The 15,335-nt window shown below is 39.0% G+C and overlaps 1 long non-coding RNA gene across 1 annotated transcript; it reads right to left on the bottom strand.

Moving 5' to 3' along the window:
* Positions 1 to 84: 84 nt before the first annotated feature.
* On the bottom strand, positions 85 to 12,810 carry LOC118839135. Its single transcript, XR_005009614.1, has 3 exons — positions 12,705 to 12,810; positions 2,349 to 2,445; positions 85 to 1,794 (listed from the first exon to the last, which is right to left on the bottom strand). It is a non-coding gene; the product is annotated as an uncharacterized LOC118839135 (long non-coding RNA).
* Positions 12,811 to 15,335: the final 2,525 nt, after the last annotated feature.

The following is a 15,335-nucleotide window of genomic DNA, read 5'->3' as shown; positions in this document are numbered from 1 at the left end:
ATCACACTGGGTTATGCCTCATCATGTCAAAAGTTACCCTCCACCCGCCAAAAAAAAAAAAATTAAAACAATACTATAAAAAAGTCCAACGTGATTCATTTTATTTAGGACAATACAGATAAAAACTAAGAGAACACAAAATAGGACCCAGGGTTCACAAATGCAACCTAATTTGAAACTGCAATGAATCACCTTTTGTATCCCAGATTCCTGATCAGAAACAGTAGTAAAGCTGCAGTAGTGACATGATTGCCAGGAATATTGTTTGCTGTTTTAACCAGTAAGTGAAGTCAAGCCTCGTTGCAATCAGAAATGTCCAGTTGAATATCTTTCACATCTCCAATAGTGACTACTATTTGCTTAAATTCTCATTTCTTGGAAACATCACACCTTTGCCCTCCTCATTGTCGAAACTCAGTTTGCCCGAAAGAGCTATCTATAAAACGTTTTTGGATGACGCTGACCTAAATTCCCGGAAGGCAGGGGCCAGGGCTTTGTAATTCTCTTTGTATTGGGCAAATCCCATTACAACAAATACTATTACAAAAACTTCTGTGTACTAAAAATGTTCCCAAGCCTTAGCTGATGGCTTCCTTATTTCGAGTGATATCCAATTCAACATAGTTCAAGTAAAAGAAAGATTTGGGGCAGGCCCTTGGAATTGTTGTAAAGGGGTTTTGACCAAAAAATGTCTAATTCAGTATTGTACAGGGGCATAGGATTTTTAGAAAAGTGACTTTTGGAACTCTTTCCAAACCCTTCCTTTTGCATAGGTGGAAAACGAGTCTCTGACTAATAAACTTGCTCAAGGTCATAGAGTAAGGCATCTAATAGGTGTTTGTTGTTGAGATAGTACCAGCATCATCCCAAATTCCCATAAGCAAAAAAAGCATTTTTAAATAGTGAAATCTAGCCTTATCTCAGTAGAGATGACATTTTTAAAGTCCCGAGTATGTTGACTGCTATACTAGAAACTTATCAAGTTGATTTAAAAATATGCCTCCCATCAAATGAGCAGCCTGGCTATTCTCTTCAGCTATAGGTTGCAATCCTGTGGAGGTATGCAAGGTCTCTGCTAAGATAACTCAAATGGACACTCATTTATTGAATGCCTACTCTAAATAGTGAATTTCATCCATGGTGTCTTCTTTTGGAGACCTGGTACACACTATGCATTTGCACACAACAGTTATCATAGCTTACATTTCCTGAAGCAGCCTGGTATGGAGGTCTGACCTTGGAGTCAAGATCTGGGTTCAAGTTCTGCCAGATGTACACTAGCTATATGACTCTCAGTAAATTACTTAACCTCTCAGTGTCTGTTTCCTTGGCTGCGAAAGGAAAGTCCTTTATAGCTTCTATAGTCTAAACCTATGATCCTCTGATCATTTTCTCCAGGTATCCTAATTTCAGGGTTATTTGTCCTTTGTTCTCAAAGAGGACCAGTGACATCATAAGGGTGATGTCTTGACTTGATGGTGAATTGGAATTAAGTGAAACTGAGCTGTGCAATTACCAGCCTCGCTCTCTCCTCCAGAGTCATAAAAGTCCAGTGGCAAGACGAAAGTCAAGATGACTGGCAATGGCCCAGACCTTGTGCTGTTTTATTTTGCTTCCCCTGATTGGCCATTGTAGCTTCTAAATCTTTGAGGAACTTACTGAAGATGGTTGTTGTGAAGGTTTGGAAATAAGGATCTTTTGAGTCTGATCTTCTTTATTTTTCCTTTCTTGTTCTTTTCATTTTCTCAACTTAAACCTCATCAAGGTCAACTTAGAAGGGAAAGTCTTCAAACCCTGTGAAGGATGCAGGGAAAAAAAGCCAGGTAGTTATTTATATCCCTGATGGTGAGGAGGGTCAACAGGCTATCTGAATGAACATGAACCCATGGGCTTCCTTTAAAAAGCAAAACAAAGCACTGACAATTCATTTTAAGCACCAATTAGTAGAACTACCTTGTGCTCCCCTCTCCTACTGTTTCTATGAGCCATCCCTTGGCTCCAGCAGAATGAAGTTCTGCTGTAGAAACCCCCAAAAATGAAGTGTAGGAGTTAATTAGTTTAGCTATTAAATACTGAGAAGCCAAGACTCCCTATACGAAGAAAGCTTCACGTTTAGATCAGAAATCCAGCAGAGAGGGACCAAGTTTCATTTGGCTTTTGTCTAGAGCTTAGGGTATCGTTGATGCTTGGCAAGTGTAGTTAATAAATTATAAAGAATAACCACAATATCAATAATGACAAAAATATCTTTCTTGTGTGACAGAATATTGAGAAGCAGCATGCTTTATGATAAAATCAAGCTTTGTGGAGGGAAAAGAGTGGGGGCAGGAAGACTCAGTGTTTCTCACCTCTTAATGAAGAAACGATTTCAAAGTCAGTTGTCTCATTTGCTTCAAACAGGCCTGCCAGTGTAGGTGTTCCTCAGTTCAACATACAAACTCATAACTAGAAAGGCGGAATCCCCAAAGGGAAGATCTCAGACCCCACCCACTCTCCTCCTCCTCCTCCTCAAACACCCAAAGGGATTTATTTTAGAACAAAACACTGAAGAGTCAATGCATCCTAGGACTGCAGCCATACTTTCATCATGTGAAAATGTACCAGAGTTGGATTCTGACACAGAGATCTTATTCTACGAAAAAGGGGCTTAGGCCACGTAAAGTGAGACAAACTCCTACGTTTTCATCTGCGAGGTTTAAATGTGAAGCTGTATGTAGTAGTTACAGAGACAAATCATCTACCTATTTTTGTTGGCTTCATTTAAATTGACTGATGATTTAATTGAGGAAGCAAATGTGTCTTGAAACTTCAATCTTTTCTTCATTTGCAGTGTTTAAAGAAAAAAAGCCTGGGACAGAGGTATTCATATTTTTCTAAACATCTTTTCTTTTTAATAATTCAAGTCACTTTGTAAACATCACCAAAAATTTTATGAGACACATAAAGCTGCTATTATTTAGTGAAAAACCATCTCACTGATTGTGTCTACATGGTCATCTATCATGTCTTGATCTCAGCAAAATCAGTAGAAGGCCCAATGGAAGAATGGACTTGTCATTTGCGTTCCCTGAATGTTTATCTCCTATGCCTTTCTAGCCTTGGTATACATTATTCCCCTTTACATACTCTACATCCAAAGAAATTACCCTTCTTACTATTCCTCAGACATTCTATCTCCCTTTGTATGATTCAGCACTGGCTGTCCACCACGCTTGGAATGCATTGGCGCCTCACCAACACTGTTTAGAATCTCTAGTTTAAGCAAGGAGGCAGCTGTGGCCCAGTGGATAGAGTGCTGGACCTGGAAATAGAAAAAGCTGGGTTCAAATCCAACTTCAGTCATCTACTAGTTGTGTGATCCTAGGCAAGTAACTTGACTTGTCTGCTTCTGTTTCCCCAACTGTAAAATGGAGATAGTGATAGTGTTGACCTCCCAGGGTTATTATGAGAATCAAATGAGTTAAGATTTATAAACCACTTAGTCCAGTGCCTGCCACAGAGCATATGCTTAATGAATGCTTGTTTCCATCCTTCTGCATGAAGCCTTTTAGGATTCTTCCAAAGCGGCAATCTTTCCCCTTAATCTTCCCCTTTTATCTTCCCCCTTTTTCCTCCCACATTGCCTTGTATATGCCTATACATGCACATGCTTTCTTCCCAGATAGAATGTACACTCCCTGAGGGCAGGAACTATATCACTTTGTCTTCATATTTCTAGACCTAGGTTACAGGGACAGGAACTGGACCTGTAATTTCATTAGTATAGGAAACTTTCAGGTGAGAGAATTCCCTCTACCAACTCAGGTCAGCAATTTAGAGTCTTAGTTGCCCAGAGGACTAAGTTAAATGACTTGCCCAGGTACACACAACCAGTATGTGTCAGAAACAGAACTGAAACACCAGATTTCCTAGCTTTCAGAGTGGATCTTTATCTGCTACATCACATGCTGACTTTCATGATTAATAAATGCTTATTGTTGATATATGAAAATGTTATGATACCGCTGTCAGTAAGACATGAATTTAGAGTTGTTTTTCCAGGAACAGTGATATATTTTTGCTTCACTATCATTATTTTCTCTACTGGTTCCTCTGCACACACACCCACCACCATCTCCCCAGACAAATGTGATACCTGAACCTTTCTAATATAATGACACCAGAAAACTTCTGGTTGACTATACCCCTAACCAGGTATTATGTTATCTGGAAGGAGGGCACAAGAGATGGCCAAGGTCAGATCAGCATATTCAGACAGTTCACAATGTATGCTCAGAGATAAAAACAAAAAAAAAGGGCAGGGGGAGAATCCATTTGTACAAAAATATTTATAGCAGCTCTTTTTGTAATGACTGAGAATAGGAAATGGAGGGGATGTCCATCAATCAGTTGTGGTATATGGTTATAATGGAATATTCTTGTGCTATTAGAAATGATAAGTAGGATGATTTCAGAAAAACATGGAAAGACTTACATGAACTGATAGAGACTAAAGGGGGCAGAACTGGGAGAACTTTGTACGTAGTAACAGAAATATTGTACAATGAATTGTGAATGACTTAGCTATGCTCAGCAATACGGTGATCCAAGACAATCCCAAAGGACTCATGATGAAAAATGCTATCCACTTCCAGAGAAAGAACTGATGACATCTTAATACAGACTGAAGCATACTATTTTCTCTTTCTTTCTTTCCTTCTTTCTCTTTCTTCTATAAAATTACTAATATGAAAATGTTTTACATTTTGCTTTTGAATTATCCATAGATTTTCCCCGATTTCTTTCTTGCCTCTCTACTTCATTTTCTCAATGGATACCTGGCCACTGAGTTTGATATAAAGAATTGCAATTACTTAATAATTTTTCTTGGCATATTAAATGAAGTTGGGTCATTTGGAATTAGCAGCTATGGAGCCTGAGGGTAACTCAGTTGGCAGGAGGAGGATTGCACATCTATAACCTATATCAGATTGCTTTCCATTTCAGGGACAGGAAGAGGAAGGAGAGAGGAATAGAATTTAAAACTCAAAACTTAAAAAAAAGAATGTTAAAATTATTTTTACATGTAATTAGGGGGAAAATAAAATATTATTTTAAAAATAAATAATTTGTTTTTGAAGTATGCTCTACAGATAGCCAGACAGTCTTATGAGAGCTCCATAAAAGGACAATGCATTAGAAACAAAGCTCTGCTTGCTACTTAGTTATTTTCTAAGGCACGTATAGCATTGGTTTTTGATTAGACAATGTGTTTTATGAGCCCAAACAGAACAATAAATAGGGGCTTTGCCACAGAGCACCAAAATACAGAAGGCACTGATGGTGCTTGTATTGTTTTAGGCAACAGGAATAACTGAACTTAGTATCTAGTGAGCAAGAATAATTAGGAAAACTAGGAAGCTCCCTTGTCCTGTTTCTCTCTCTCTCTCTCTCTCTCTGAGCCACCTAGCCCTTTTTAACCTTATCCATTAGTGACCTAGAAATGTCTTAGTCTTCTCTTTCCCAGGTGTTGTGCCTTATGAGCCTTGTATCTCTAGGGCTGAAGCTGCTCCCCAATGTCTCTCTCTGATCATTTCCACGCAGGTCCAAGGTCTCTCCCAAGACCCTCCTCCTACCAACTGGGTTACCCTCAGGTGCCATAGTTGCTAATTCCAAATGACCCAACTTCATTTAATGTGCCAAGAAAAAATTATTAAGTAATTTTAATTCTTTATGTCAAACTCAGTGGTCAGGTATCCACTGAGAAAATGAAGTAGAGAGGCAAGAAAGAAATCAGGGAAAAAACTATGGATAATTCAAAAGCAAAAGCTGAGAAATTTTTAGTGCTCCTAAAATTATTTGCCTAATTGTCTCTTTGATTTCTTAGAGAAAACTTGATGACTGGGTTTTAAGGCAATAACAAGCTCAGCATGGCTTAGCAGTTGTAAAAAAAGGATGTGAGACCCTGGTCTCCAAACTTGTGCAGATTTCCACCCTACTTTTGGAGTGTGTGTGTGTGCACATGTATGTGTCTTTATAGGCACACATAGTCTCTACAGAGACTCCTGTGGTTCTTGTTGACGCTTTCCCTTAGTTACCTGTCTGTTTAAGCTCTCATTCCTTCTCTTGAGCCTCCTAACAATTCAGCATTTGAAAACCGGCCAAGCAGCTGGTTAAATAGGTCAAAAAGAGGTAAGAGTGGAAGTGTGGGTAGAGATAAGTAACAGCTGTGTTCAAGAGAGAGGCTCTTGGGAAGGGCAACTTGAAGCAGGAGAGCGTTTCCGTGCCTTTTCCTCAAAGAGATTGGGGATGGGAACGAGTAATGGCTGAAAAAAAGACAGGGCTGAGGATAACTTTGACTATGGAAGGTCTTTTGAGGGTTTTTTAAAAAATATGTGGAGATGATACTTCTTGGATTAGGAAGAAATGGGAAGATAAGCTTTTCTGAACTTGGTCTTCAAAGTTCTTCTTTCTTTGCCCTAAGGTCTATATGGCTTCCCACCTCCCTCCCCCGCTAATATCAACCAGAGAATTCTGAGGTTGTGTGGTTTCACATTGATAGGTTGCTGAAGTTCTAAGCATAGCTAGGGATGGATTTCTCCTACAGGCAATGGGCCATATTTCTAGAGATCCTTAGAGAAACATACTATTAGTTTTACTGTTCTTGGAGGAGGGAAATGAAAAGCTATAGTATTCGTTTTTGCCAGTCTTGTAAAGATAAGCAACTTTGAAAGACTTAAGAACTCTGACCATTACTATAATGACCGACCACGATTCCAGCAGACCAATGATGAAGTATGCTACCCACCTCTTAACAAAGAATTGATGTACTCAGAGTACAAAATGAGACATAAATGTTTTGGATATGGCCAATGCAGGAATTTGTTTTTCTTGACCATGCATATTTGTTAAAAAGGTTTTCTTTTTCTTTTCTTTTTTTTATTCAATGGGAGGGGTAGGTGGAAAGGAGAGAAAAGAGATTTTTGTTGATTGAACAAAATTACACTTAAGAAAAGGAAACTCTGCCCTTGTAGGCACGATGTGAGAAATATTCCTGTGTTTCTCCCCACTGAAACTTTTCTTGATGTCCTTCCTACATGTCCAATTTCAACATGTTAAAAATGTAAGGCCTGACCTCCCCCCACCGCAAACATACCACTCTTTCAAATGTCTTTGTTTCTGTCGAGGCACCACCATTTTTCTAGACACTCAAATTCTTAACCTCAGAGTTATGCTTAACTCAGAGGCAGCTAGCTGGTGGCACAGTAGAGGACTGAGCTTGGAATTTGGAAGACCTGAGTTCAAATTGAGCCTCAGACTCTTAGCTGTGTGATCCCAAGCAAATCTCTGAGGTTTCTCACTTGTAAAATGTGGATAATAATAGCACCTATTTGACAAGGTGAGGATCAAATGAAGTATTTGCTCCAAAAAAAGCACCTGGCACATAGTAGGCACTATGTGAATGCTTATAAAAACAACAACTTTACTTTCCCTCTTTTTCTATTTCCAATCGGTTTCTATCTTTGGCATCTCACACATCTCTCTCCTCTCCATTCCCACCATCTTTCACCACCCACACTGCCTGAACTATTACAATAGACACCAAACTGATCTTGCTGCTCCTAGTCTCTTTCCTTTCAAATCCATACTCTATATAGATTCGAAAAGAATCTTTCAAAGTACAGCTCTGACCACATGACTACTCTTCTCAAGAACATTGGGTGACTCCCCATTGCCTCTAGGAAAAAAATAGAAATTCCTTGGCTTAATAGTTATAGCTCTCCACAATCTGACTTCTGTTTACCTTTACAAACTTCTTCACAATGATTCCCCCTCAAGTGTTTTGTGTTTTAGACAAACTGGTCTTCTTGTTCTTTCCTTTACTTTGTATTTGTTGATGCTTCCATGTCTTTGTACAGTCCTCCTCCACTGAATGGGAGTTACCTCACTCACAGTGAGAACCTGAAAAGACCTGAGCCTAAAAGAACCAGGGTCTCCCATTGCATCCTGGGTCATCTCTAGTCATCCTGGTGAATAGCAGGCCACTGGACCCAGATGGCTCTGGAGGAGAAAGTGAGGCTGGTGACCTTGCACAGCCCTCCCTCACTCAAATCAAAGTCAACTGTCATCATTTCCATGATGTCATGGTCCTCTTCAAGAACGAAGGACAAACACAACAACAGTCCGCACCTCCACCTTTTGGAATTCTTATTTTCCTTGAAGGTTCCTTTCAGTTACTCCTTTCTAAGACAGTTGTCAAATGTAAAAGGCATTCTTCCCTCCTGGCCTGTACAAAAATTGGAGATTGGGTTCCCCTGCCATAGTTTGCCTGTCCCAGTTCTAAGGGAAGCCTTTGCTAATTCTCTTCATTGTTAATGATTTCTCCCTCCTCAAATAATCATGTGCTTATCTGTCTTTATCTGTGCTCTATCCCCTAAAGGGAATGTAAGCTCCTTGAGAACAGGGATTGGTTGGTTTGGGTCTTTTTGTCTCTATAGTTCTACGATTCTGGCATAGTGCCTTTCAACATGACAGCTGCTCAATGTGCATTTGTTGAATTGATGTGGACTAGTTCCCTGTGAAATTACTATATAAATAAGTATACATTAACCTTTTTCTCTTTTGGTAGTTATTTGCATTTTTGAGGGGGAAATGCCCATACCAACAAGTTGTATCTAAGCTCATATTGATAGTATCAGATTAATACTAAATTCAAGTACTTTTGTCACAAGCTAAAGTGTTTCCTGAGGGCCACTGAATGCTCACCAAGTCCAACCTTCCTCTACTTTGGAGTTTTGGGAACAGAACCAAAGGAAAAGGCAAATGGCCAACATTATACTTGTGTGTCTTCAATGCAACTCTCTCTGGTTCTCTGCTTACCTTCCTTTTCATGATTCATAACCTCTCATTGAGAAAGCTTCACAATCAACTATTATTTTATTTATCAAGCGGCAGCATTTCCTTTATTGCACCTAATTTACTACCCTTTGCAATTCCTTATGAGAAGCCTTTTCTGAACCCCTTAGGGCTGCATCTCCCTTCTCCTCAAATTATTATGTAAGTATTTACCATCTTTGCTTATATGTGGTATCCTTCCAGTAGAATATAAGCTTTCTGAGGGTAGGGACCAGTTTTCCTTTTGTCATTATATCCCTAGCATCTGACACTGCCTTACACATAGTAGGTACTTAATAATGCTTAGTGGATTGGAAGATAGAAATATTGGAGTCTATTTACCTTCTCTCTCTGCCAAGGAGGATGAGTTTTGAAATGACGATAGATTAAAAATGGCAAAACAGGAAATTCAAACCTAAGCTTCCTGTACCTAAGCACATCCTCTTTTGGAATGTCCTCAGTTGTTATTGCTATCACCCTCTTGAAATTACTGTGTATTATATTGTATATATTTTATTCCTTTTTATTACATCCTTCCTCCCAACAGAATATAATTCTTGAGGACAGGGAATGTTTTATTTTGTCTAGGTGCTTAAGAAACACTCACTAAATTGAATCAAATATCAACCTCAGATTTTCAGGTGTTTTGTTTATTTTGATGTGTGTACATTGTGGAACTTAATTCAGAATGGGTTTTATCATTTCTCATAGGTTTACTTCCATTGTCTCGAGCAATCTCTATTTTTACATTAATAATAGCTAATATTTACGTAGTACTTTAAGGTTTGCAAAGTGCTTTAGAGACATCATAGCACTTGACCCTTCCAGCAACCCTGTGAGATAGAAGCTATTATTATCCCCATTTTAATAATGAGGAAACCTTGGCTGGGAGAGGTTAAATATTTACATAGCTAATAAGCGACTGAGGAAGTATTTGAACCTGTCTTCTTGACAACTAGAGAATCCATTACACCGGGCTGCTTCTCATTAGTTCAAACGTCCCCAAAACTCTTGATATGTTTTTAATAACTGGATGTCAGTGAGGTGGCTGGATTTCAGCCTAATCTATATTTCTGAAGCCATCATAGTGGAATGCTTCAGACCAATGTCAGGCTGAATACATTCCCACCAGAGAATTTTATAGACTTTATAATTTCATGATTTTCTCCTGTCATTATGTTTCCAGGTAACAGGAGCCAAGCTATACTTATTTCCCAAGTATCCTCTATAAATTTGAAGCAACCAGAGGTTGAGGAGATCCCAAAGTATAGTAGGAAGGCTATCTCAGTAGCAGCCCCCCCCCCATATTTAAAGTTCTACTAATTTACCAAAGAATATGTACTTTGTTGTCAGAGACTTCTAAGGTATATGAAATTTTGCCCCATGCCGAAGGTCAATTATTCATGGGGCTCTCATTTGAATGTGGAAAGCACTATGATTTAATTGCATGATACAACAAAACAAAGTTGTGTGACTGTGAGTATCCTTGAGCAAGAGAGGACATTTGATTAGCTTTCCTCTAGGAATGAGGTCCTTGGATGGAAAATCTGGGTCCCTGCTTCACCGCTAATCCACTGGATTACCAAATCAAGATTAGAAAAGAATTTGGCCAGTCTGAACATTGGAGTATTGTGACCAATTCTGGACACATATTAAAAAGTACACTCATGAGATGGGAAAGGTCTGGAGGAGGGTAACCAGAATGGTGAAGGGCCTCAAGATCAAGAAATGTGAGGGTCAGTTGAAGGAAATGGAGAGTTTTAGACTAGAGAAGGAAAGCCTTAGGAGGAAATTATATAGGGCTATCTTTAAATGCCATGTGGAAGAGGAAATAGACTTTGTCTGGTTGGCCCCCAATGAATGAGGGTAATAGGTGGAAGTTGAAAAGAGGGAGGTAGTGCATAGCCCTCACTGAAAATCTTCAAAGGCTAGATAACCACTTATCAGCTGTGTTGTTGAGGACATTTTTTTGTTGTTGTTGTTACAGATTGGTCTAGATGACTTCTGTGGTTCTTTGGAAAGTGGAGATTCTGTGATCTGTCCCTTCGTCTCCTTTTAACGACATGGATTCATTCGAATTTATATTTTCCATTGCTGTTCTTTGAATTATTATTTTCCTTTGATGCTAAATTGATATGTTTGAGAAATTTTCTTCTCTTACTGCAAATTAATGAGCTTTAAAGTGGCTGGAAATCTTTTAAAATCTCTTCCCCAAATGACTGGGAGTCTCCTTACTATAGCTCTCTGGTTCACCTATTGGGCAAGGTCCCATAAACTGTCTTCAAGGGCCTATAAAATAAGACAAGATTTACTACAATGGCAGGTTTAAATGGAGCTAAAAATCACAGGCATGATGGGGGAACCTAAATTCAAGGGAAGCAACAGCAGGCCTGAAAGAGAGCAAAGGTCAGTCTGAACTTGAATTACACTGTTCGGTGTAATGGGTAGCTAACATCTAAAAAATACTAAAAATTTTTGTGTGGTTCAATTCTTGATTTGGAAACGAATGGCACAAATATCCATTTACTACTGTGAAGGTCTTTTCTTAAAACTTATTCTCGAAAAGATGTTTGAGCAAAGACCTCACTTGGATTTTCTCCTAGCCAGCAGAGAATGGCAACGGAGGTGACATTTTAGCAGTCCTGCAAGATTGTTGCCAGACAAGCTGAGAAGCAAAACTTAGAAATGAATAGCACGGTAGATTAAAAAAAACCCACACAACCTTTTATTTTACTTTTTTAATTAAGTGGCATTTAATTTTCTCTCCCTCCTGTCCTCTCTCCCTTTGGGAAAGAAAAGACAGACAGAAAGAAAGAAAGGAAGGAAGAAAGAAAGAAAGAAAGAAAGAAAGAAAGAAAGAAAGAAAGAGGAAGGAAGGAAGAAGGAAGGAAGGGGAAGGAGAGGAGAAAGGAAGGAAGAGGAAAGAAAGGAAGGAAAAAAGGAAAGAAAGGAAGAAAGGAGGAAAGAAAGGATGGGAGGAAGGGAAGTAGGGAAGAGAAAGAGGGAGAAGAAGAAAGGGAGAAAGGAAGGAAGGGAGAAAGGAAGAAAGAAAAGAAAAAAAGAAAAGATCCTTGTAACAAATATGCATGATCAAATATGCAAAACAAATTCCTGCATCGTCCATGTGAAAACATTGGAGATGGTCAAAAGAACAATTTTATAGGGAGGAACTTTTGAAAACCTGCCTCCAGTCCTAAACATTCTCTAACCCTTACTGTTCTACAATCATCTGCATGCCTTTGATAATAGTAAGCAGTACTGCCTTATAAATATTTCTCTTCTGAACAATCATTTTTTAATTCATATCAGATCCATTGAAAGCCACATCAGACTTAGCCTCTTTATTACCCAACTAGATTCAAATTCCGCGCCCCCCCCCCTTTTTCCTTTTTCTTTGTCATGGGCCTCCTGAAAAACCTCTCTATGAGAAAAAACAGGGTGTGCCTGTTGCCTCAGTTAAATGCTTATAAATAAATAACGGCTGCTCAGGCTTGGACTTCCCTTCCCCCTCCAAGTCCATCTCCCCCCAACCCCCACCCCACCCCAGTGACATTTGAACAAAAGGAGAGCCTGTAGATTAAGGTCACATGTAATTCACAACCTGAAGTTCCTCCAAAAGCAGTCACCGCTGATCTTGCTTATAAGGAAAATGCAAATCTTCAAAGGTTTCTACTTAAAAAATAAAAATAAAAACCGTAAGTAACCACTTAAGGAGGCTGCATAAATAATTTGCCATTTGTGAGCAATAGATACGAAATGATAGGACTGTGAGGACTGTCTTCCATGGAAAAGCTTCTAACCATTTAAACTGCCATCCTAGTGTTTATTACCTGAATCACCTCCGGGAACCAGATAAACACCTGTGATCTGCTGGTAATTGAGGAAAGGAAGCAACACTCCACATGTCCTGCTTGTTTCTTTTAAGTCGTCCCAGCATAGTAAACAAAGTATTCCAATTTTGGACGTGCAAAGGAGATATTGAGCTAAGTTTAGGCTGCCACTCTCCACTCTACGCCCAGCAAACAAAGCTAATGGCAGGAAGGTCATGCTTTAGCACCTCAATATGGTATACTTAAAGATGCAAGCAGACACCGAGAGACAATAGACACCAGTAGTACTTGGAAGGCAATTCAGCAATTTGGTTTAAAAATGAAAGTAAATGATGCATGTTTGGAAGAGCAAAAAATGGTAACCGTCTTGTTTAAGCTAAATGTTTAAGCCAGGACATGACCATTGGAGTAATAATCTCCTGGAAAGCAATATTTAAATGTATCCATCATCATTTAGATTTTAGACACACAGTTAAATATTATTGATCATTTGTAATTGTGTGCATCCGTGTGTACATATATTAAAGCGAAAAGTAACAGTAGCATGTAAAGTGTAGAAGATGAAGTGGAAAAATAGGACTTGAGTTTCTAATTACCAGTTTTTAATTAAGAAAGCCACAAGCAAATTATAAACACCCAGTTTATAGCATTGCAATCTTAGAGGCTTACACTCATGAATATGGTAATTTTTTATTTTATGCCCTCTTGAGATGTCTTGTTAAAAACATTTTATTGGTGATCCTAAAATTCAGTAAATTTGAAGCCCTTGGCACCTTGTAGATAGTTAAAGTTCTTCAAAAAAAATGTCAGCAATAAATATTTGGCAAATATAAAGAATATGCACATTTTCCCCAAGTGGGTGGTTTTTTTTTTCCTAGTTCTTATATTCAAGTGATGACACCGAAGTTCAGAATGTGAGTGCATATTGCTATTTTCTTCCAGAAACCGCATGTGTTGCTGAGAGAATGCTGCTCTCACAGAGTTATTTTTATGCTGGCACCTGGAAGTGGTTACATACTTGCTCTGGCTTGCAGACTTGTTTTGGACAATCAGGTGTACATATGAGCAAGTGGTCTTTATTTAGAGCAATTAAAATTCTAACATTCTCCTCTCTTGACATGCAATTACTAGGGCTTTGCTGTTTCCACTAATTGCTCTTGCTGGGGACATTGGTGAGAAGCCAATGATTTTGAGGGGTAGCGGATTATCATTTTTACTCTCCTACCTGAGAAAAAAATCATTTGCAAAATCCCATGTGTAATTAGCAAGACTCATGATTAATTGTCCTGCAAAATTAGCTTCACTGTTGCTTTTATTTTACTGCTTCAAATATTAATTAATGTTAACTCCTTTCCTTCAGTTCCAGCTTTTGAATATTCAACATGGCTTTGAAAAATTATCAAGGCTTCTCCTTGCATTAGCATGCTATAGCTTTGATTTCAGGAATAAGTATTCTGATTTAAAAGATCACACTTGGGTCATAAATAATTTTTATAGGAGGACAAACAAAGCATCAAAGCATCATGGGAAGGCATTCATGCACTAACTGAGAGTAAATTGTTTCAATAATGATTCATTCCCCTGGTGCTTTTGGGGGAGACATCAGCAAATATGCAAACCACTACATGATGTGGGGTAAAAACTATTCTCCAGTGTAAGGCAATAGAGGGAAACATTTCTCTCCTCTAAGTCATGTGATAATGCAGGGTCGAAAGGGAGTTCCACCCCTGTCTTATGGCCTATAATGACTGTTTCTTTAAAATCACAGGTTGTTAATTTTAACGGTGAAAGGTTGTAAGTGCCAAGTATCTGTATGGGGATGCCATCTGTCTTTGTGCTATCAAACTCATGACATCAGGCTGGTGGGTTCAAGTTCCTGTTAATCCTGATACTAAAAATGGGGTTGGTATCTATTGCACTGGTAGAGCAAGAGTTAAATTCTGTGGCTAAGCTTGAAAAAAAGAAACCAGCATCTGCCCTTTCCCTGCCAGACGCTTTCCAAGCCACCATATACCCCTTGACTTCAGAGGGGCGCCATTGACCGAAGGTCCTGACATTCCAGGCCCTGGTCTAAAGCATTATTACCTTGGTCATGTGCATGGCCCAGTTCAATACCTCTGGTATTAGGCCTGCTTTCTTTCTGTGATCACCTAGACCCGTTGCAATAGCTCTTGCAGACCTCATGGCAAAAGAGCCCCGGATCAGTGTGTTTTAAAATAGTTGTACATTCTAAAATACTGTTCACCGCTGAGATGTTTGGGCACAAGATGTTCCTTCAGCACTCTGGGGTCAAGGAGCCATGGAGGAGAGTTTCTGTTTCGTGTCTTCTCTTTCCTTACCTTCAGGGGGCCTGCAGGTGTGAATGTTAAGGATCACCTTCCTTTTCTTCAGCAGCCTCTGCCCTTACCACATTACCCAGATGTTGAACATTCAAAGCAAAGCAGCTGAGGAATGGCAGTCCTTTGGAATAGGGTCTGGATGATTTAGACTACTGTTCCATAGAAGCCATTCTGAGAAACAGAGGCCAGCAAAGGACAGAAACCATTGTGTGGTTGTTTTATCTGAAAAGCAATTAAAGAAAGAACAAAAGGACCTCTCCTTCCACATTCTGAAATTTTATTTATGAACCTT

The sequence above is a fragment of the Trichosurus vulpecula genome, chromosome 2, assembly GCF_011100635.1.
Source record: "Trichosurus vulpecula isolate mTriVul1 chromosome 2, mTriVul1.pri, whole genome shotgun sequence".
In the NCBI taxonomy this organism is placed as follows: domain Eukaryota; kingdom Metazoa; phylum Chordata; class Mammalia; order Diprotodontia; family Phalangeridae; genus Trichosurus; species Trichosurus vulpecula.
Note: the sequence above shows the minus strand (reverse complement) of the source record. Positions and strands in the feature narration are given on the sequence as shown.